The sequence below is a fragment of the Callithrix jacchus genome, chromosome 15 (genome assembly GCF_049354715.1).
Source record: "Callithrix jacchus isolate 240 chromosome 15, calJac240_pri, whole genome shotgun sequence".
NCBI classification, from domain to species: domain Eukaryota; kingdom Metazoa; phylum Chordata; class Mammalia; order Primates; family Cebidae; genus Callithrix; species Callithrix jacchus.
Window position 1 is genome coordinate 69,908,914 of NC_133516.1, and position 24,508 is coordinate 69,933,421.

Sequence of the window (24,508 nt, forward strand, 5' to 3'; positions counted from 1 at the left end):
GAAGATAAGAAGGCCGGGCGCGGTGGCTCACGCCTGTAATCCCAGCACTTTGGGAGGCCGAGATGGGTGGATCACAAGGTCAAGAGATCGAGACCATCCTAGTCAACATGGTGAATCCCGTCTCTACTAAAAATACAAAAAATTAGCTGGGCATGGTGGCGCGCACCTGTAATCCCAGCTACTTGGGAGGCTAAGGCAGGAGAATTGCCTGAACCCAGGAGGCGGAGGTTGCGGTGAGCCGAGATCGCGCCATTGCACTCCAGCCTGGGTAACAGAAGTGAAACTCCGTCTAAAAAAAAAAAAAAGAAGATAAGAATCTTGCCTAGGACCGGCAGGGCGTGGTGGCTCACGCCTGTAATCCCAGGACTTTGGGAGCCCGAGGTGGGCGGATCACAAGGTCAGGAGATCGAGACCAGACTGGCCAACATGGCGAAACCCCGTCTACTAAAAATACAAAAATTAGCCGGGTATGGTGGTGCAAGCTACTCAGGAGGCTGAGGTAGGAGAATTGCTTGAACCTGGGAGACAGAAGTTGCAGTGAGCTGAGATCGTGCTGCAGCACTCCAGCCTGGTGACAGAGCAAGACTCTGTCTCAATAGAAAAAAAAAAAAGAAACTTGCCCAGGACCACATAGTAAGGGGTTAAGCAAGGGTAGTTGTTTAGCCCGTGTTGGGAGACTAAAGGAGTAATGCTGGCTGCTCTTCTCAGGACCCTGTCATTGGCACCAGGAAAGAGGATACACTAACAGTCATCAGAGTGTTAGCAAATATGCTGACTTGGCTTATATTTAGCTACTGGTGGAGCCCTGAGTAATTGTTCTCATAGCCAAGGGAACTCCCTTGGCAGGCCTTTAGCACGGTGAAGGGGAGGAATGGAACCATCACAGAGGGAAGACCTGACGTGGCTCTGCTTCTCCGTCTAATGTCCTTGTCTATTCCTCCCCCACCCATTTTTCATTTTTGCCTTTTTTCTTTCTTCCTTCCTTTCTTTCTTCCTTCTTTCTTTTTTATTTTTTTGACAGGATCTCACCCTATCACCCAGGTGGAGTGCAGTAGCACGATCACAGCTCTGCAGCTTCAACCTCCTGGGTTCTAGTGATCCCCCCACCTTAGCCTCCCAAGTAGTTGAGACTATAGGCATTTGCCACCACATCCAGCTAATTTTTTAGTTTTTACGTTTTTGTAGAGATGGGTTCTCACTCTATTGCCCGGGCTGCTCTTGAAATCCTGGGCTCAGATCAGCCTCCTCCTTGGCCTTTCAAAGTGTTGAGATTACAAGCATGAGTCACTGCACCCGGCCTCCACACAGGTCTTATTTAACATAGGGAGAAACTGAGGCTCAGGTAGAGGAAGAGACTTGTTCAAGGTCTCCCAGCTTATATATGGACTCAAATCTGACCTCTACCCCAACAGAGAAGCTCATGCCCCAGCTTACCCCTGGTTAGAGGCCTCTAGCCCTGCCTCAGGTGGCCCCCACATCCAAGGCTGATCCTACAAGGAAATGGAATACCTGACTTTCCAGCACTTTTCTCCAAAAAGCCCAGCCCTGCTGAGTCATGGGTGGTGTCAGGGCCTCTGCACCCACGTGTCTTGCTAAACTGGATTTTCCCTTCAGCTGAGCCCAGATTTCCTGAGCTCCTGCTGTCACAGGGCCTGGGTCCAGGGCAGGAAGGCTGTCAGAGCTCACTAAGCCATCACAGCCTCACGGCACTCTCCTCTCCCAGCTCTCTCGACTCTCATACCACCAGGAGTGAGGCGGTGGAGATTCTTGTCCTGTTTGACAGATGAGGAAATTGAGGCCCTGAAATGGAGAGGAACTTGTGCAAGGTCAGGAGCCACACAGGGGCAAGGCTGGCTCTTTTACCACATCAGACCAATTTGGTTCAACTTTTATATAACAAATTGTGAGTTGATTTTCAGTTGCCATGGACCCCCAGGTTGACAATCACCCAACCTGAGCATGCCCAGATGAACCATATGCGCAACCACAGGGGGATCATAAGTGCTCAGACTGAGAAGCAGGGACTGAATTAAGAAGCAGATAGTGCATGCCTGGATCTGGTATCCAATCAGATCAAGCTCTGGCATCACCCCATGGCAGGAGCCAATCAGATCATGTCTCCCACATCATTACGCTTATAAAACCTGCCCAGCTCCCAGCTTGGTGAGACAGATTTGAGTGTTTCCTCCTGTCTCCTTGCTAGTAGACTTGTAATAAAACTTTTCTTTTCTCAAAAGCCAGTGCCATGGTATTGGCCTCTATGTGCATTAGGTGGTGAGCCCATTGATTACGTGGTAACAGCTCCAGAACTCTGCCTCTTGATTCAAGGGTTGCTTGTCTTCCTGGTGTCCCATGTTGGATGAGGGGGCTGAGGCGACTGAAACTGAGTTGGATTTCAACAGGAGGTGAAAGGCATAGTAGAATAAAGATTTCAGTGGAGAGGATTGGGGGTAGCAGGCAGTTGAAGGGGTGAGAGCTGGAAAGGTTGGAGAAGATTAGCCTGGGCCTTGAATGCCAAGCTAAAGGCAGCCACCCTTTCCTAAGGCATAGACTGTGAGGAATGTGTCCGTGGGCCAGAAAAGCAGGGCAAGCTCAGCTAAACCAGTGCAGTGTGGGAAATGGGGTGGGGGCACTGGAAACATAAACAGCCACTGGGAGGGGAACAGAGTAGACAGAGGGTGGACCTTTGCCCACTTGGCATTAAAGCCCTGTCTTCTGGTGATTAGACAGTATTTTGCTTTGAGGAAATCCAACCCCCACTGGACAATATCTTGGGGGTGGCCCTCAATGTGTCAAACCCTCCCTGGCTGAGGGGTGGGGACAAGGCCAAGGGCAGAGCCAAGGGGACAACAGTGCTCTCAGTAATCTCCTTCAGCTTCCCAAGCCATCACAAACAAGCACACACTCTCATTTCAAACAGACCCTTTCTTGTTTCTGTTTTGTTTTTTGAGACGGGGTGTTGAGATTACAGGCATGAGCCACCGCGCCCAGCCTCAAGCAGATCCTTGTTATGCAATCACAACTCCAAAACAAGAACTCCCCAAAATAATTGCAAACCCTCCCTAAGCCCCTTTGACATGGAATCTGTGGAGTGGTCACTCCCGTTACCCAGGTTAGAATATCAGCCTCTCTTTCCCTGGGAATCTCACTTGTGACATGAGTGACCCAGAGCCCTAAAGGCTGGCATGGGTGGTTTGCCCTGACACAGAGCCCTGAAGAGGCTGGTGCTCTCGATTCTGCCCCGTGGTCACAGTCTCCTCCACAATCTGTATTCTTTTTTAAAACCTATTCCCTCTATTCTGTGAGACTCACTCCCACCTCCTTATCTTTCCAGGAAAGTCTTTTTTTGGTAGCCTGATGTGGCTTTGTGACTTGTAACCAAAGCACTATAGTTGAGACAAATGTTTGGGGAGGGCTCCAGCTTCCTGCAGAGCTCAACAGGGATCATGGCAGAACGGGTCCACAGACTTCACTCCTGCCTCCAGGCTGAGGCTTGGCAGGGTCCCTGGGGCCCCCATATTAGGGGCTGGGGCTGAACTTTAGGCTGGGTTGGGGATCTCCCGGGTTTCCCCAGTCCCCGTCTTTCCCTCATCCTCCAGCACTGTAATCACCCAAAGCAGCAGCTGCCCTGATGATCCTGCCTTAGAGACTTGTGCACCTGCTGAGAGTGCACCTCTTGGACCTGGTTCAGCACCTTACTAGTTTTCTATCACTGTGATAACAAGTACCACCAACTTAGTGGCTTAAAACCACACAGATGATCTCACAGTTCTGCAGATCAGTGATAGTACAAGACATGGTCTCACGTCCTTAGCCAGGGCACGATACTGAGAGATGCCCTGATGAAGCCACTGGGACAATGGGGTCTGGTAGCACCTGCTTCAAGTCAGGCTTCACCACTTCACTTCCCAGCTCCATGAGTCTGGAAAATCACTTTACCTCTCTAGGCCTCTTATCTCATCTGTAAATTGGGGATAGTGTCACTGTCTTGCAGGGTTGCTGTGAGGATTGAGATTAAAAGGACTTAGATTCTGAGCTCCCTGGAAGCCGAAACCATGCTTTTCTGGCTCCTGGCTATATTCTAGCCCCTGGCTTGGACAAAATGCTTAATTTTTTTTTTTTTTGAGATGGAGTCTCACTCTGCCACCCAGGCTGAAGTGCAGTGGCACAATCTCGGCTCACTGTAACCTCCACCTCCCAGATTCAAGCAATTCTCCTGCCTCAGCCACCGGAGTAGCTGGGACTACAGGCATGCACGCCATGCCCAGCTAAGTTTTGTATTTTTAATAGAGATGGGGTTTGATCATGTTGGCCAGGGTGGTCTCAATCTCTTGACCTCATGATCCACCCGCCTTGGGCTCCCAAAGTGCTGGGATTACAGGTGTGAGCCACTGCACCTGGCCTGACAAAATGCTTAATTAAAAGAAGTCACAAAATACTGAACTTCAGAGCTTAAAGAAATAATGTTAGGACTGCGAAGATTCTTAGTATCTCCCTCTCCCTTTACAGCATCTTCCACTTGTTTACACCCCTTCTTCTTTCTCACTACTCTCCCCCAGGCCCACCTTACCTCCCCACAGATCTTCAGGCTTGGAGGTCTCTCTCCCTCCCCAAGTTGGAAGTCTACAACGTTGTATCCAGGAGATCAAAACTGAGGCCCAGAAAGGGAAAAGAACTTGCTCAAGACCACACAGTGAGGGGTGTGGATATGAACTCAGATCTGAGGACAACATCAGAGTGTGAGGGGAACCGTGAAGAGGGAAAGAAAGAAGATGCCATGGTTTATACCTCTGCCATCTTGTCTAAGTCACATAGGCAGTTTAATGGTGGGATAACAACTTGCACGGGCCAGCCAGCTGACTGTACTAGAGGACCTCTCATGAGTCTAGGGGAATCTTATCGCCACTGCATACCCGAGGATGCAGCCAGGACCTGGGGTTGCCCCTGAGGAATGCGGAATGGCATCTAGGCTGAAACAAGCAGGTGAAAAGAGACAAAATCAAGTGTGATACCCAAGTTTCAAAATAACAGCTGTGCAGAAAGAGGATGGGTGGGCCCTGCTTGATCATATGAAAAGATCTGGGATTTTAAAAAAATAATCTCGTAGGAAAGAAAATAGTGCAAGCATCTAGGCTGTTGTCTAGCATCTAGTAGGTGCACAACCAATGTTTGTTAAAGTGGCAGTATGAGCCAACAAGGTGATATAGCTACAGAGCAAAGCTAGCATAGCCTTAGGTCATATTAACAGAAGCACACAATCTACAGTGAAGAAGGTGACCCACATCCCACCATCCCCAATCCTCCATCCTGGGTTTACTCCTGGGTCCTGCACAGAATATGTTCTGGACAGACCAAGAGAATCTAGAGGATGTAGGATGTCATTAGCACCTGGAAAGAGGACACACTAACAGTCATCAGAGTTTATGCAAATATGCTGACTTGGCTTATATTTAGCTACTGGTGGAGCCCTAAGTAATTGTTCTCATAGCCAAGGGAACTCCCTTGACAGGCCTTTAGCACAGTGAAGGGGAGGAATGGAACCATCACAGAGGGAAAACCTGACGTGGCTCTGCTTTTCCTTCTAATGTCCTTATCTATTCCTCCCCCATCCATTTTTTTTTTTTTGCCTTTTTCCTTCCCTCCTTTCCTCCTTCCCTCCTTCCTTCCTTCTTTCCTTCTTCTTTTCTAGAGACAGGATCTCACTTTGTCAACCAGGCTCAAGTGCAGTGGAGCAAACATGGCTCACTGGAGCCTTGAAATCTTGGCCCTGGGCAATTCTCCCGCCTCAGCCTCCCAAAGTGTTGGGCTTGGCCTTCCAGAGTGTTGTGCTGAGCCAGCGCCCCTGGCCTCAATGGATAATAATATTCTAAAAATGACAACAGCTTTGGGGTTGTCCTGAGCACCCTGCTGTCTGAGGTGGCAAGTTGAGGAGCGGCAGGGATTGGTTTAGATGTTCTTAGCTCAGAACCTATTAGTCTCTCAAGCAATTCTCTCCAAAGTGCAGGAAGAAAACTAATTTATCTATTTCTGTGTAATTTTTAACTAAAAATAGTTAATAGTATATAGTTTAATCCTGATGTGCATCCTTGGCTCATATGTCAGACACCATGTCATGTCCATTAAGTGGGGCCCCTAGAGGCCAGTGGGGAGCCCCACGAGGCAGACAGGTTGACTGTGGCTACATCTTCCTGTTTTCTACATTCAGACTATTGCCATATATTGTAGTGTGCAGGATCCCGGTTGGGTTAATTTGAGGCTCAAGTGATACAGCTTTCACTGAATCAGCCCCCTTATTGTTGACAAATGACTTCAAAGAGTCCCTGCGAAGAAACTGCGGATGGAGATAACCCTAATCGTGATAGTACAAACAAGCAGCAGGAAGCCTGCGGGACAGACTCGTCCCTGCTCTCAGTTTAGCTGGATTAGCACGTTGGAAACAGCAGTGGAAAGGAGTCTCACTCACGAAACAATTGTTTCCTGTGTATTAGAGTTCCTGAAATAATCAGAAACAAATACAAACCCAAAATACAAAATGATAATGAGAAACAAATACAAACGCAAACACGTTCCTGAAGTAATAATGAGAAACGATTTGAAAGGTGGATTCCTATCCACTATCATTGTTGATGAAATTCATTCTGAGACATCAGCTAATGGCCTCCACCCTTGTATATACATGTACATATGTATGCATATGTATATGCTGGGGGTGCCTCGGACATTTTTCTTGAGAAGATTGTGCAATGAAAAAGTTAGAGGAGCACTGCTCTAGATCCTCAGTCCTAGCTACACACTAGGGGATGCTAGTCCTGGTTTGGGGTTTTTGGGCCTAATCAGAGAATTTGTTTCAGTTTTAGGAACAAGAAAAACTACTAGAGGGGGAGTATGCTCTCCACAAAACTTTTTTGAGACTCCAATGACACATTTGAAGATTAATAGGAAGAAAGCTAAAACTCATAAAAGGCTTTCCCTGGCTCTGATCATCCTAACTTGGTGTAGTGTCGAGTTAAACGTCAAGGCACAGAGGTGGATGCCCAGCCAGACAGAGCCAGCCTGGGTCCCTTCTCCCACAGCTGGAATCTCAGTCTCTGTTTCTCTCTCTTTCCCATCTTTCTCCCTCTGTTTCTCCCTGCCTCTCTCTCTCTCTTTCTGTCTCTCTCTCTGTCACACACACACACACACACACAACTGACAAACAGAAAGGTGGCATCCAGTACAAGAGCTTGTCAGTTCTCTTGAACACCAGACAGACCTAGATATTCAGTTCCCACCTCTACCCCTCACTGACCCTGAGACCTGGAGCATGTCACATCCATTCCCAGAGCTTCAGAACCCTTAGTTAGAAAATGGGCATGCCTACAACTCAACAACACAATGACAAATAATCCAGTTTAAAAAGAGACAGAGGATTTGAATAGACGTTTCCTGAAAGAAGACACAGAAATAGTCAACAGCACATAGAAAGTTGCTCCATATCATTAGTCATTAAGGAAGCGCGAATCAAAACCACCATGAGATACCCCTTTATAGCTGCTAGGGTGGCTTACAATGAGACACACAGACAGTAACAAGTGTTGGTGAGGGTGCAAAGAAACTAGAGCCCTCCTACGTTGCTGGTCAGATTATAAAATGGTGGTCACTTTGGAAAACAGTTTGGCAGCTCTTCAAAAGGTTAAAAAAGATTTACTACATGACCCAGCAATTCCAATCCCAAGTATATTCCCAAGAGAATTGAAAACCTACATCCGCACAAAGACTTGCAATGAATGTTTATAGCAGCATTACACATAACAGCCACAAAGTAGAAACAACACAATGTCCATCCCCTGGCAAATGGAGACACAAACTGTGAGATCCTCATACAACGCAACATCATCCAAGCCCTGGGAGGAAGGAAGGATGTGGGTGAGCCTTGACGATACTGGGCTAAGTGAAAGAAGTCACTTGGAAAGGACCACACACTGTATGATTCCATTCAGATGAAATGTCTAGAATACAGAACTCCATAGAGATGGAGAGTAGGTTTGTTGCCAGGGGGATGGAGAAGTGAAGAGTGACTGCTAACAGCTACAGGGTTCACCTTGGAGATGATAAAAAAAATTAGATAGTGGTGCTGGCTGCACAACTATGAATACACAAAAACACTGAATTGTAAACTGTATTTTAATCTATCTACTATCTATTTACTTGTTTATTTATTTAGAGACAGAGTCTCCCTTTCACCCAGGCTGGAGTGTGTTGGTGCAATCTCAGCTCACTGCAACCTCTGCTTCCTGGGTTTAAGTGATTCTCACACCTCAGTCTCCTGAGTAGCTGGGGTTACAGGTGTGTGCTACCAGGCCTGGCTAATTTTTGCATTCTTAGTAGAGACAGGGTTTTGCCATGTTGGCCAGGCTGGTCTCGAACTCCTGACCTCAAGTGATCTGCCCACCTCAGCCTCCCAAAGTACTGGGATTACATGTGTGAGCCACCGCGCCTGGCCCTGAATTGTACACTTTAAAAGGGTGAATTTTATAGTAGTAAATTACATCTCAGTAAAGCTGTTGTTAAAAAAAAAAAAAGTAAGAAAGATTCCACCCACAAGGGTGTTGTGAAAGTGAAATAAGGCAGGGAGCTGGGCAGGCCCAGCATGGTCCCTGGCATGCAGCCAGGGCGTGAGATCTCTCACTCTCTCGCTGATCCTTTTCTCGAGGAGGATTTCTAAGCACAGGTAACCTGGTGCTATAGGGCTACACTAACCTGAGTTCACTCCCACCACTCCCCCAACACACCCTCCTGACCCCTTAGTTAGGGCTCTAAACTCTTCTGGGCAGTTTCTTAACAAAACAGAAGAAAATAATAAGCACAAGACCATCATCATTCTCATAAAAGGAAACTAGGTTGACTTGAGATCTGAAAGCCAGGGTGCTCTGAGCAGAGGCAGCTGCAGGAGGAGGATGACAGCCTAGGGTTGGGTCATCCCACCTAGGGGGTGGGTGGGGGAGCTCTGAGAGGTCTGCCAAGCCCCCCTCCCCTTGGGCCACACCACCTGCCCCTGAGGCTCTGACTGGCAGCAGGGCCCTTCCTCATGGCCCAGCTCTTTGTTTGGCATATCCTCCCCAGGGGCACCTTTGAGCTGAAGGCAGGGGACAACTAGCTTCTTCCTCCCAAGTCTCCTAGGCCTGGTTGGCAGCCCAGGGCGGCTTCCTCCAGGAGGGGTGGCTGCCTGCAGTCACTGATCGTGGTGCAGAGGCTGAGACATTTGGAGGAACACACCTCTTCTCCTAAGCTGTTAGGTTCCATAATAGAGAGGGTGTGAGGAGCCTTCAGAGATCTAGGTGGACCCTTCATTTCACAAGTAGGGAAACTGAGGCTCCGAGAGGTCAAGGGTTTTTCTGAAAGTCTTACAGCAAATTGGTGACAGAATTGGGAGCTGGTCACCTACCACAGAGAGGTATAGGCTGGTGGAAGCCTCAGAACAACCCAGGGAGGTGAATATTTGTTATCCTCCCCTGAGAAAGAGACAGGTTCTCACCCAGCTAGGAAGATGCAAAGGTGGGACTCAAACTGAGGTCCACAAAGGAATCACGCAGTATCAAGCCTATTGAGGACACTCCTCTCGATTCCCTTAAAAGCTGACCCTCCACCCCATGTCCCATTACCTGTGGTCCTTCAGCTTGTCTGGGCAGCAAGGGGAGCTCTGTGTAGACTGTGTGGATCCCGGGCTGGTCAGGGGAAGGAGAGGACACAAGCTGCATTCGTGACAGAGACGAGGGCGGGACTATCGTGACGTTGCCCCCGGGACCCACTTGCTCACTGGGGTGGCATTCCTTCCTGCTGGTGCTATCAGCCCCAGGCCTTCCTGTCTGACTTGACTCTTCCCTGCAACACTGCAGGAGGGGCAGGTGGGGCAGCTACATGCCTGGCCTGCCCCAGGGCCACAGCTATGCCTTTGGACTCCAGGAGGCAGTGAAATGAGGGCAGCTGTGCCACCCTTGGCTGTACCAAGCTCTGGGAAGGGAGGAGAGGGCGTGTCCCAGGTACTTCCTCCACCCACATTGGTGAGCCTGACTCAGGCCCCAGCCATGTGTCCCAACCTGCCCTGTGAATCCCAGAGGTGAAGGAAGATACTACAATACTCCCAGGAGGCTGAGGTTGGGCAGGGAGCAGGAGAGAAGACCTGGGGCTCAGGAGGCTGGCAGTGCCCACTCCTAGGGAAGAAACTATGCTACAGCTAGAGGCGCTTTTGGGGAGCACCCACTTGCCTTGTGCAAGTGGGAAAACACAGGCCCCTAGAGAGGCAAGAGGAGCAGTGTCCAACCTCACACAGCCGAGAGCAGGGCTCCAGCTCAGCCTGCCTCTCACCTCTCACTTATCCAACACTGTGGCAGCAGGACAGGAAACAAGTCCTAGCACCGGAGTCCCCAGGCTTGGAGGGAAACAGGCAAGGCCCAGGGAGCTGTGGGCTCCCCAGGAGGACTTTCTGGAAGAGGAGTCATCCACACCCTAAGCTCAGGCCCCAAATCTTGGAGTCATTCCTAACACTTTGCTTTCTCACAGTCTGTTTCTGACCCACCTGGAAAATCCTGTTGGTTCCGCGTTCAGTATAGCCTGAATCCAGCCCCTCCTTTCCACTCAACTGTCACCTTGATCCAGCCAGGATCATTACCGGGCTCCCTGCTCCCGCCCTCTCCCCTGAGTATTCCCATCAGCCAGGCAGCCAGGGGGTCCTCTTCAAATCCAAGGCAGCTCATGTCCCTCCCCACCCAGCACTGCCTCATTCCTACCACACTCAGGGTAAAACCCAAGGTCTTACAAGTTCCGGTGAGATCTGCCCCACAACTCCAGCCCTCTCTGGCCTTCGTTCCTATGACTTCCTCCCTCACTCTGCTCCAGTAACACTGGAACAGTTCCAGTCACCACAGGTAGGCTCCCTCCTCAGGGTCTTTGTCCTGGCTGTTCCCTCCTCCTTGAGTCCTCTCCCCCTAGAAAGCCACCTCGTCCCTCCCTCACTTCAGTTCTCTACTCGAAACTCACCTTCTGCATGAATCCTTCTCTGACCACCCTGCTTAAAGTAGTAACTCCGCACCAACTTTCCCTCTCGCTTGCTTCACTTCTCACCATCTGCTGTACTGTGTATTTTCTTGTTATGCCTATTCCTCAATATGTATTGCTTTGCTGCAGGACCTAGGATCATGTCTGACACATTGTAGGTGCTCACTAATTTGTTTTTGAGTCAGGGTCTCACTCTGTTGCCCAGGCTGGAGTGCAGTGGTCTGATCATCGCTCACTGCATCCCTCAAACTCCAAACTCCTGGGCTCAAACCATCCTCCTACCTCAGCCTGCTGAGTAGCCGGGACTACAGGCATACACCTGTAGTCCCAGCTGATTTTTATAATCTTTGTAGAGACAAGGTCTTGCTATGTTAGGCTGGTCTTGAACTCCTAGCCTCAAGTGATCCTCCAGTCTTGGTCCCCTAAAGCTCTAGATTACCGGTGTAAGCCACTGCATCTGGCCCTCAGTAAATGTGTTAAATGAATGAGTAACCTGAAAGGTTAGCCCAAGAAGTGTTCCAAGACATTCCATGCAGGGGGAGCCATGTGTGAGGGCTGAGAGGGGAGGAGTACTACCGTGTTGAGGATCTGTAAATAATTCTGCACAGCCAGAGAGTGGGGGCTTCGGGGATGGAGCGGGGAGAAGGGGAAGCAAGAGATGCAGGGCCTCAGCAGCCAGACATCCTGAGAGTGACGGGGAGCCACCTGAGAGGGACATGACCAAACCTGCATTTAAGATAACGATTTTGCCTGGGTGCCGTGGCTTACACCTATAATCCCAGCACTTTGGGAGGCCGAGGTGGGTGAATCACTTGAGTCCAGGAGTTCGAGACCAGCCTGGCCAACATGGCCAAACTCCATCTCTACTGAATATACAAAAAATTAGTCTGGTTTGGTGGTGCCTGCCTGTGGTTCCCACTACTTGGGAGGCTGAGGTGGCAGGATCACTTAAGCCTGGGAGATGGAGGTTGCAGTGAGCCAAGATCACACCACTGCACTCCAGCCAGGGCAACAGAGTGAGATCTCATCTCAAAAAAAAAAAAAAAAAAAAAAGGATTTGGCTGCGGCACTGTGGACTGGTGGGGAAGCTGTGAGGATCCAGATCTGTGTGAGCATGAGCCATGCAGAGGAGATGTGGACTAGGGACAGGGTCATGGGAAGTTTAGAGAGCCACACTGTCCAGAACAGTAGCCACCAGCCACATGTGGTTATGGAGCCCGTGACACATGGCTGGTCAGGACTGAGATGTGCTGTGAGTGTAAAATAACACTAGATTTAAAGACTTGGAATGAAAAACATGTGTGTGTATATATATATACACACACTACGTATGTATAATAGCTCATTAATAATTTCTGTATTATCTATTTAAATGATATTTGGATATACTATTATTATTTTGTAGAGACAGGATCTCACTCTGTTGCCCAGGCTGGAGTAAAGTGGTACAATCATAGCTCACTGAAACCTTGATCTCGGGTTGAGTGCTCCTCCTACCTCAGCCTCCCAAGTAGCTGGGACTACAGGTGTGCACCACCACACCCGCTAACTTTTATTTTTTAAAATTTTTTGTAGAGACAGCGTCTGCTGTGTTGTCTAGGCTGGTCTTGAACTCCTGGGCTCAAGCAATTCTCCAGCCTCGGGCTCCTGAAGTGCTGGGATTATAGGCATGAGCCACCACACCTGGTCTGGATATATTATTAAAATTAGTTTCACTTGCTTCATTTTACTATTTTTAACATAGTTACTGAAACTTTTTTTTGAATTTAAAATTTTCAGTAGCTACAGAACTTCTATATTGAATAATGCTGATTTAAAGGTAGAACTGGCAGGGTTTGGAGGCTGGAATACTGTGAAGGTGAGGGGGACTCCGGGTCTAATTATAAGTCTCTCTTCTCCAAGTGTTCCTTTCCTTTTTTTTTTTTGAAATGGAGTCTGGCTCTGTCACCAGGTTGGAATGCATAATCTTGGCTCACTGCAACCTCTGCCTTCCAGATTCAAGCGATTCTCCTACCTCAGCCTCCTGAGTAGCTGGGACTACAGGCACGCGCCACCACGCCCAGCTATTTTTGTATTTTTAAATGATATTTGGATATACTATTATTATTTTGTAGAGACAGGATCTCACTCTGTTGCCCAGGCTTGGTAAAAACCCCTGGCCAACTTGGTAAAACCCCGTCTCTACATCAGGTACAATCATAGCTCACTGAAACCTTGAACTCGGGTTGAGCGCTCCTCCTTTTACCAAGTTGACCAGGATGGTCTCGATCTCTTGACCTCGTGATCTGCCCTCCTTGGCCTCTCAAAGTGCTGGGATTACAGGTGTGAACCACCGCGCCTGGCCATTGCACCTTTCTAATGAGACCATTGTGGTCCGGAAGGTACAGGGTGAGCACACAACACTCACACTCATGTTCAAAGTAAGAACTATCTAGACATGAAATAGGCTGACTGGACAGACAACGAGTTCTCTGTCTCTGAAGGTATGTAAGAAAAAAATTAAGAACCACCATTAAGCAGAGGAAAGGAGGTTGAAACAGATATTTTCAAAATATAGTCCTGGGACCAGCTGCTACAGCATCACCTGGAAATCTTTTAGAAATGCAAATTCTCAGACCCCATCCCAGTCCTGAATCAGAAACTCCAGGAGTGGGACCTAGAATCTGTATTTAAACAAGTCCCACCGGACTAGGTGATGTTTCCTGCCACTTAAAGATTTAAATGCCTGGCACAGGCCGGGCGTGGTGGCTCACGCCTGTAATCTAAGCAGTTTGGAGGCCAAGGCAGGTGGATCACCTGAGGTCGGGAGTTCAAGACCAGCCTGACCTACATGGTGAAACCCTGTCTTAAAAAAAATGCCTGGCACATAAGTAGGTGCTCCGAAGAAGCTATTCACTACCTTCTGTTTGCCTCCTACTCCGAAGTTCAGGTACTTCCCTCTACGAGCCTTAGTTTCAAACCTCTCTGAACCTCCTACATCATCTGGTTGTGTGTGTGAGCTGGTACAGGATGGATGAGCCTCAGGGAGTTTCCAACCTCTATGCCGTGGGCAGATCTCGAGGGAATGATAGAGCTGCCGGAAGCATAAGGCAGGCCCCAGTTCAGCTCCATCCTGAGGTGACCTCATTGTCCTCTGTGAAGGGGGTGATTCACGGGACAACCTCCTACTGTCCTATGAGCACAGCTGACAGCCTGGGGGAACCAGCTCAGCAGCTGAGCATGGCATCCAGCTTTTCTGCATTCCAGAACTGCCAGCGGGAGCCTGCCTGACTCAGCAGGCACATGTGCTCTGGAGACAGACAGCTCAGCCTCAGCCTCCCCATCCATAAAAATGGGAGACACAGCCCCTATCCATGGTGAGAATATTTGCATAAAGTGGCCAAGGCTGCACCTGGCACACATCAGCCCTTGTTACACCTTGGTGTTCTTGTGATGAGGCCATGGGATCCCTCAGGCTGATTGGAGCTCCCTAATGATTTCTTGGGTCTGAGAATGATGCCCTGTAGGTGTATGGAAAAAAAGAATGTTCACCTGCTATGAGCACCCAGGAGCCTGGTTCTTGACATGAGTTTGTTTGTTTGTTTGTTTGTTTTTTGAGACAAAGTTTCACTCTGTCACGCAGGCTGGAGTGCAGTGGCATGATTTCAGCTCATTGTAGCCTCTGTCTCCCGGGTTCAAGTGATTCTCCTGCCTCAGCCTCCAAAGTAGCTAGGATTACAGGTGCCCACCATGCCCGGCTAATTTTTGTATTTTTAGTAGAGATGGGAGGGAGGCTCACCATGTTAGCCAGGCTGGTCTCGAACTCCTGACTTCAAATGATCCACCCGCCTCAGCCTCCCAAAGTGTTGGAATTACAGGCATGAGCCACTGCACCCGGCTACATGAGTTTTTATTTAGTCACCAGAAAGATGTCTGTGAGGGCAGCGCCTGTCTTAGTCATCTTAAAGCATCTATTAAATGAACTCTAAATCAGAGAGTATTGTGCACATTTCATGGATGCGAAAAATGAGGTTCAGAAAGGTTAAGTGATTTGCTCAAGGTCATATGGCTGGGAAGTGGCTGAGTCAGGATTTTCACCCGAGTCTCCCTGACTTGAAACCTGGGAACGCTTTCCATCCCTCCATGGAGAAACTCCAAGTTAACTCACAGATTTGGAAGCTCCCACATGTGCTATTTAAATACATGTTTGAAGTGTTAGCTTCTGGTCCATGTTAGAATCATTGCAATCTATGGTCTTAGAGAAACAGTGGCTATAGCTGATGCCGTTTGAGATGGGGCTTAAAATATTCCTAAATCTAGACTAAGCCTTACTCACTTTGGGTCTCCGGGCCTCAGTTGTTTCATCTGTAAAATGCCCATAATGAAAGCTTGCCAATTAGCCAGGCATGGTGGCGGGCACCTGTAATCCCAGCTACTCGGGAGGCTGAGGCAGAGAATTGCTTGAACCTGGGAGACAGAGTTTGCAGTGAGCCAAGATCGCGCCACTGTGCTCCAGCCTACAGACAGAGCGAGACTCTCAAAAAGAAAAAAAAGAAAGCAAGCAAGCTTGCCTTGGCTGAAGGCAGAAAGTTGGATCTGGTGATCCTTAGGGCTCTCTGAACCCTCAGATGCCTGTGTCCCTGCGCCTACTTTAAAAGGCAAGGACTAAAGTTAACTTTAAAGGTAAAGTTAATTTAAAGTTAAACCCAGGAGGCGAGTTTCCACAGTTTAATATTTACGGGTTTTGTTGTTGTTGTTTTTGAGACAGATTCTCACTCAGTCAACCAGGCTGGAGTGCAGTGGTGTGATCTCGGCTCACTGCAGCCTCTACCTTCCAGGTTCAAGCAATTTTCCTGCCTCAGCTTCTGAGTAGCTGTGATTACAGGCACCTGCCACCATGCCTGACTAATTTTTGTATTTTTAGTAGAAACAGGGTATTGCCATGTTTGCCAGTCTGGTCTCAGACTCCTGACCTCAAGTGATCCACCTGCCTTGGCCTCCTAAAGTGCTGGGATTACAGGCATGAGCCACTGTGCCCAGCTTGAAGTTAAATTTAAAAATAAATATAAAGAGGAAGTGGAGGAAAAGTCAATCCTAGCTTCTTCTGATAAGTGCAAAACTAGTGATTTGTACTCAACAATCTTCCTATTGTTTTAAGTAGAAAAGTCCTTTTGACAAATAAAATTTAAGAAATTTTATCTGGGTCTAGTGTGGTGGCTCACGCCTATAATCCCAGCACTTTGGGAGCCTGAGGTGGGTGGATCACTAGATCAGGAGATGGAGACCATCCTGGCCAATATGGTGAAACCCCATCTCTACTAAAAATACAAAAATTAGCTGGACGTGGTGACACATGTCTATAGTCCCAGCTACTCTGGAGGCTGAGGCAGAAGAATCGCTTGAACCTGGGAGGCGACGGTGGCAGTGAGCCAAGATCGCGCCACTGCACTCCAGCCTGAACAAGAGAGAAACTGTTCCCACCTCCAAAAAAAAAAAGATTGCCATACTCTTTTTCTACAGTGTCTGTATGCTTTTATATTCCCACCAGCAATGTATGAGTGATCTAATTTCTCCACATCCTGGCCAGCATTTGGCATTGTCACTAGTTTTTATTTTAATCATTCTGATTGGTCTCATTGTGCATTTTGCTAATGGCCAATTATGTTGGCTATCTTTTCATGTTCTTATTCACCATCTATATATATCCTCTTTGATGAAGTGTCTGCATATGTCTTTTGCCCATTTTCTAATTGGATTGCTTGCATTTTTGCCATTGAGTGTAGTTATTTATATACGGCAGATAGTAATCTGTTGTCACTATGTGGTTTGCATATATTTTCTCCAGTCCATGGACCACCCTTTGACTATGCTGAACAGTCATTCTCTCGTCTAGTTCACAGGACTCTGAGGGGTCAGCAGGACAGGCATTCTTGAGGACAGTTCACAGATACAGAAACACAGGTCTAGAGGGAAAAAGGACTTTCCCACAGATGCACAAGGAGTTTAGGGGCAGAAGTGGGCTCAGAACCCAGATCTCCTGACCCTTGGCTGAATGATCAGACCACCTTGTGGAATGAGAGGTCCACCCTTTTCCTCCCCTCTCATCCTAGGTAGATGCTCACCTCACAGCCACGGCTCTAGTTGAGCTTGCTGAAGCCAGACAAAGGAGAGGAACGTCTGCTCCTGGGGAAGGGCCAGTCTCCAAACAGGACCCTATGTCCAGAAAATAGGTACTTTCCTCCAGGTGAGGGAACATCTGACCCTGGAACAGCTACCACAGAATGAGTTTTGTGGGACACCTTGAAGCCGGGGGGGTTAAGTAACTTGCTTGTGGTCACAGTGATTAAGTAACAAAAGTTGGGAGCCAGTTACCAAATATTCGCAGTGCCTTCCTGTCAGCCTTCATACAGGCTTCTACATGGGAAGGAAAATAGAGTCATCAGATGTATTTCATGGGTCCCAGGTGAATGAAAATTTCGCCTCCAGGAAAGCAGGGGAAAAGGCTTTTCTTGGAGAAGCAAGTAGGGACGATGATGGTGAGGCGGGGAGATGTCCTCTTTCCCGGGTGACTGTGGCATCATTAGAAGAGACAGGCGGAGGTAGCAGTTTGGGAGCTTTGGTCCACTTCTCTATGGTCAAGTATGAGCTCTGAGGTCCTTAGGGTTTGTTTTGCCTGCAGATTAGAGTATTGGGGTGAAGAGAGAAATGAAGAAACATCCCCATAAGTTGGGAGTTTATCTGGGCCCTGGGTCTCTATAGGTCTGGCTAGATAGAAATATTCTCCATTCACAGGGCAAAAGCAGCACAGGCAAGACTCCTCTGAACTCCACTGCTCTGAACAGGGGCCCCAGAAGGTGGTCTCCAAGAAGATGGGAAAACAGGATGAGTAGGGCTGATACCCCGCCCAGCACTATTGGATTTAAAGGAGGTGAGGAAGTTCAAAAGCCTGGTCTCATCTTGAGGACCTACTGTGAGCTAGTTTGTGTCCAATATACAGCTGGAACTTTTAGGAAGGAATATGGTGCAGCTCCTGTCTCCATGCCCCTTATAGCTTGTCCAGGAGGTGTCACAGTGACAGACTCCGAGCCAAATGGAACACTAAGGACCATCATTGCTCCTCAGCCAGAGACCACCAGGAGGCACCTGTAGTTAAACAAGTTAAAAGAGCTCCACCTTCTGGAACAGGAGGTGAGAGTGGAGGGGTAATAAAATGAGGCTGAGGCTGGGGCAGGGCGCAAGGGCTCACACCTGTAATCCCAACACTTTGGGAGGCCAAGGCAGAAGAATTGATTCTGGCTAAGAGTTCAAGACCATCCTGGGCAACATAGCGAGACCCCGGCTCTATAAAAAATGCAAAAAAAATTAGCCTAGAGTGGTGGTGTGTACCTGTAGTCCCAGCTGAGGTGGGAGGCTGAGGCGGGAGGAGTTGGTTATGAAAGGGACTTACAGGTTACCCCATAGGAGTGGGTGTCCCCAAATCAGCCCCTCTAATTTCTGGTGGTTCATGAGATCATCATACCTGATATCAATAATACTGAATCACATAGAAAGAATTTCCATTTTCTATGTGTCTGGGCCCTTCTGATTAAGAATAACATGGTGTTTATGACTCTAGAGCCAGACAGCATGGGTCTGGATCCTGACTCGTGACTTACCAGCTGTTTGACTTCAGGAAAGTTACTCAACCTCTCTGAGCTCTGGTTTCCTCATCCATAAAATGGGGATAACAATTGTACCTACCTTATTGGGTTGTTATATTAACTTAGTTCATTTAAATGGCATATTGGTGACTATTACATCTAAGAGAAAATCTCCATGTACTGTTAGTGTCGTTTTAACACGCCTTGCCCATTTTGAGCCTATACTCACTTTTAATAGAGTGAATATGGTATTTCAGTGGAGATACATTCTAATTTTCAGCAGACAGTGGTATCTGATTAGAATGTAATAATAAGTTCTTCCACTTTCCTGGTATTTGTCTTTTTTTATAGCTATTTTCAATTTATGGCAGATAATACTGGGTTTCCATCTTGGGTAGTAACAAAGTTTTCTTTAAAAATACATTATTTTGCCTGTTGGCAAGGTGAGGGAGAGCATCAGGAAGAAGAGCTAATGCACGCTGGTCTTAATACCTAGGTGACGGATGGTCTGGGCAGCAAGCACATGGCACACATTTACCTATGTAACAGACCTTATGTCCTGCACAGGTACTCCTGAACTGAAAATAAAAGTTGAAGATAAAATAACATTCTTAAAAAAGAAAATAAATTATTTTAAGTAAAGATGTGAATTAAAAATAAAAGTTATAATGTAGTATTAAATCTTAAATATTGCTGGGTGTGGTGGCTCACGCCTGTAAATCCCAGCACTTTGGGAGGCTGAGGTAGACGGATCACTTGAAGTCAGAAGTTTGAGAGACCAGCATGGCCAACATGGTGAAACCCCGTCTCTACTAATAATACAAAATTAGCTGGGTGTGGTGGTGCATGCTTGTAATCCCAGCTACTCAGGAGGCTGAGGCAGGAGAATCGTTTTGAACCTGGCAGGTGGAGGTTGATGATAAACACAGGCAGACACTGGCAGGTGGAGGTTGATGATAAACACTCTAATGCAGACAGGCATTTTATTCAGTAACTACTGACAGCAGGGGAAAGAGTGAAGCTCCATTCTGATTTGTGCAGAGTTGATTTGGATGTTTAAAGGGTCAATGAGGGAGCCAGGAGAACGGGCCTCTGTAGCATTGGAGAAGTGAAAAATTACAAAGGGTTGCTCAGTGCAATTAGGCTAGCTGTGTTTGCTAGCTGGCAGTTACAGAAGTTAGAATTCTGTCCTCCCTCAGAGAGTGGGAGACAGAGGCTCTAACATCATGAAATGTTCCTGATGATTATATTTCAAAGGAATGGCTCTCAGGTCCTTGAGAGAAATGCTTCTGAGTTTTAAGAGACACATATTCACAATTTTAAGCTGTTTCTAGTAAATGCTTTAGGAAAGGGAGGTCAGAGGCTTATCATGAGATATTGGCTAGAACAGACGGTAACTTCTTTGGGCAGCTTGAGCTTTCTCAGACAGGCGTTTTAATAAGGTCTGGGGTTTTTCTAGGGAGATATTCTTATGCTTCTGAAAGCCGTGCTAGAGTTTGCTCAAATCTCTTAGTGCAGGGGTTTGGATGGGTTGTTATATGTCAAGAGTTCTGCAGGTTTGTTTTGTTTCGTTTTGTTTCTTGAGACAGAGTCTCACTCTGTTGCCCGGGCTGGAGTGCAATGGCATGATCTCAGCTCACTGCAACCTCCACCTCCCAGCTTCAAGCAATTATCCTGCCTCAGTCTCCCAAGTAACTGGGATTACAGGTGTTCCCCACCATGCTCAGCTAATTTTTGTAATTTAGGAGAGATGGGGTTTCACCATGTTGGTCAGGCTGGTTTGAACTCTTGACCTCAGGTGATCCACCTGCCTCGGCCTCCCAAAGTGCTGGGATTACAGGCATGAGCCACTGAGCCTGGCTGAGTTCTGCACTTCTCATGGAAAGACATAGATGGATCTTGAATGCATATTACTAAGTAAAAAGTGTCAGTCTGAAAAGGCTATATCCTGTATACTTCCAACTGTATGACATTCTGTAAAAGGCAAAATTGTAGAGACAGCAAAGAGATCAGTTGTTACCAGGGGTTCCAGAAGAAGGGGGGAGAGGTGAATAGGTACAGCATAGGGATTTTTTAGGTTAATGAAGCTATATACAGCAACTATATATGATACTGTAAAAGTGAATTTATAACACTATGCATTTGTCAAAGCCCATAGAACTTTACAGCATAAAGGATGAATCTTAACATGTGCAAAGTTTCTAAAACCATCTAGGTCAGGGGGTTTCAGGATGGAATGCAGAGTGCGATGAAACAATGCAACTGCATTATAAATGTATGCAACAGCCCCACTGAAGGCAGGGTCGGGGAAAAATGCCAACCTAAGTAATGCTGGCAGACCCCAAAACTGGGGCTCAGCCTGGGAGGGTTCTTAGCTTCATTCAGGAAAGATTTCAAGAGGGAACCAACAGTGAAAAAAAGTAAGTTTATGAGAGCAACACTGTACAGCAAAATGGTTGCTCCATAGACAGAACAAGGCTATCTTATAGACAGAGTGGCCCAGAGTAGCACTCCTGCATTGTTGACTAGCTCTATTTATATCCACACTCAATTATATGCTGAATAAGGGGTGGATTATTCACAAACTTTCTGGAAAAGGGGAAGGGAGTTCCCAGAATCATATAAGGTAACTTCTGGGTCGTTGCCACGGCAGCATTTGTAAGCCGTCATGGCACTGGTGGGACTGCCATGCCAATACAAATAAGCAGTGAGGGTAACTAGAGGTTGCTTTTGTGGCCATCTTGGTCCTAACGGGTTTGGGCTGGCTTCTCTATAAATCCTGTTTAGATAAGCAGGTTTGTGACAAGAAGTCTTGTTGATCTCCTACCTCAAAAGTAACTTTGGAAATGAATGGAAGCTGCAAAACTAAAGGCACAAGAAGATATACGCAGGCATCATCCTCTAGTCTGTGAAGTTGTTTCTTATGGGGTACAGAATAATCATTGTGATGTCACTATACATATATACCAGAATTGAAGAATTAGGTAAATGAATGACCAGGATTCTAATTGTTGGAGTAGGAGTTATATTGAAACAAGGGGAGGGGGCTAGAATCATTCACTGGATAATAGAGTCAAATTGGAGACATCAGTATAAGTTTGTGTTTAGCTTAATAGAGATTCAAATGTTTACATATATAGAAATACATACAGATATGTGGATATGCATGAATTAGTATACATACATCTATCCCCTTGTCTATCACCTGAGAGAGTCTACAAGCAATGACACCCCAGTAGGAACGATTTTATCTAGCAGCCAGATCTTGATTTCTAATACCATTCTCCAGTGAAAGGAACCAGGCATCCTTGGAGAAATGGCTGATTTTCAGGAAATATGCAAGATGAGCCTGAAGCATCTTGTAATGCCAGTAAATAAAGAAGTGCTCACACACACACACACACACACACACACACACACACACAATCAGGGTATGGCAAAGGAACACAGGAACCAACTGAAGGGGTTCCTAATATCCAAAGCTGGAACAATTTGAGAGAAAAAAAAGTAAAGTAGTATTGGATTAGAGCTCAAAGTATAAAATATCCATAAGTCCATACTTATATAAATATATGATTAAATAAATAAATGGGGGAGAATAGATGAATATCTAGTGCAGAACAATTTCAAATAATTTATATAGAAAATCCACTCTTAAGGAAGTGGAGCATAACTCCCCACTCCTTAAATGTGGTCTGCACATAGTGACTTTCTTTCGAAAAGTAGACTATGGAAAGGGAGAGAGGAAAAAGGAATAACTTTATAGTGAAGAAACCTGACAAACACTACCTCCAGCTAGGTGGGGAAGATTAACATCAACAGTGATAATTCATGCTGATAGTATGCACCCCAGATACGTGATAAGAATGACGCTTTACCTCTGTGATCTTCCTTGCAGGAGCTCATTACCCCAGTCTAACTATAATGAAAACATCAGACAAATCCCAGCTGAAGGTCATTCTATAAAATACCTGAATAGTACTTCTCAAAACTATTAGCATCATCAAGAACAAGAAGGGTCTGAGAAACTGTGATAGGGTTTGGTTTTGTGCCCACCTAAATCTCATCTCAAATTGTAATCCCCATAATCCCTGCCTGTCAAAGGCAGGACCAGGTGGGGGTAATTGAATCATGGGCAAGGTTTCCCCGATGCTGTTCTAGTGATAGTGAGTGAGTTCTCATGAGATCTGATGGTTTTATAAGCATCTGGCATTTTCCCTGCTTGCACTCCCTCTATCCTGCCACCTTGTGAAGAGGGTGCCTGCTTCTCTTTTGCCTTCCACCATGCTTGTAAGTTTCCTGAGGCCTTCCCAACAATGCAGAACTGTGAGTCAACTAAACCTGCTTCCTTTAAAATTACTCAGTCTTGAGTGTTTCTTCATAGCCGTGTGAGAACAGTCTAATACAAACTGTCATAACCAAAACGAGTCTAAGGAGACATGACAAGCAAATGTGGTATCCTGGGAAGAAAAAAGGATATTAAGTAGCCAGGCACAGTGCTTTATGCCTGTAATCCCAGCATTTTGGGAGGCTGAGGAGGGTGGATCACTTGAGGTCAGTAGTTTGAGACCAGCCTGGCCAACATGGCAAAACCCCATCTCTGCTTAAAAATACAAAAATTAGCCAGGCATGGTGGCATGCACCTGTAATCCCAGCTACTTGGGAGACTGAGGCAGGAGAATCGCGTGAACCTAGGAGGCAGAAGTTGCAGTGAGCCAAGATCGTGACACTGAAGTTCAGCTTGGGTGACAGAGTGAGACTCTGTCTCAAAAACAAACACAGAAAAAAGATATTAGGTAAAAACTAAGGCAGCCTGAAAAAAATTTAGTCTTCAGTTAATAATAATGTATCAACAATGGTTCATTAATTGTGACAAATATACCATGTCAATGTAAAATTGTTAATATGCAGAACTAGATGTGGAGATATAGGAATCTTTCTACTGTGTTCACAATTTTCCATAATTCTAAAACTGTTCTAAAATTAGAAGATTAAGAAATGTGAGGAACAAAGAACTAAAAACTGGATAGAAAAATGGGAGAAAGATGAATAGATTATTCACAAAAAGATAAAAAGGGCCCTCATATATTTGAAAAAAATCAAACTCATAATTAGAGAAATACAAATTAAAACAACACTGACGTACCGTTTCTCACCCATAAGATTGGCAAAGACTAAAATGCATGACAACACACGCATTTGCATAACACACAGGCTGTGGGGAAACACATTTTCCTACATTGCTGGCGAGATTGCAAACTGGTACAGCCCTTCTGGAGGAGAATTTGGCAGTAGCTGAGAGAGCTACAAATGCATTCACCTTTTGACTTGGCAATCCCTCCGCTTGAAATCTACCTGAAGATAAATCATAAATATGAGTCTGGGTGTGGTGGCTCCCACACCTGTAATCCCAGAACTTTGGGAGGCTGAGGTGGGAGGATTGCTTGAGAGGTCAAGTGTGCAGTGAGCTATGATCATGCCACTGCACTCCAGCCTGGGTGACAAAATGAGACCCTGTCTCACAAGAAAAGAAAATACATATTTATAAGGTTATTCATTGCAACATTACTTATAATTGCAAAATATTGGTGAAAACTTAAGTGTCCATAGATAGGAGAGTAGTTGAATAAACTGTGGTATCTCCGACAATGGAGTACCATATAGCTGTAAAAATGGATGAGATCTCTATGAGCTGATATGGGGTGATTTCCATATGTACAGTTAAGAGGGGAAAAAGGCGAAGTGCCAAAAAGTATCCATGGCATGCTACTGGTCATGTAAGACAGAAGAGGTTATAGGAAAATACACATTTCTGCTCATTTATGCAAAAGAAATCTGGGAAAGGTAAATCAGAA

General features: G+C 46.5%; 1 protein-coding gene across 3 annotated transcripts in view; it reads right to left on the reverse strand.

The window, feature by feature from the left end:
- The window catches only part of TMEM40 (transmembrane protein 40), a 51,046-nt gene that overhangs the window by 21,941 nt on the left and 4,597 nt on the right, over positions 1-24,508 (reverse strand). For 2 of the 3 annotated variants that reach the window (XM_035273697.3, XM_017965107.4), the window contains exon 1: positions 9,642-9,723. The exons of the other annotated variant lie outside the window; for it this stretch is intronic. The gene's annotated coding sequence lies outside the window, so the exon portion shown is untranslated. Of the gene's footprint in view, positions 1-9,641; positions 9,724-24,508 lie in introns of those variants that run through there. 3 annotated transcript variants of the gene reach the window in all.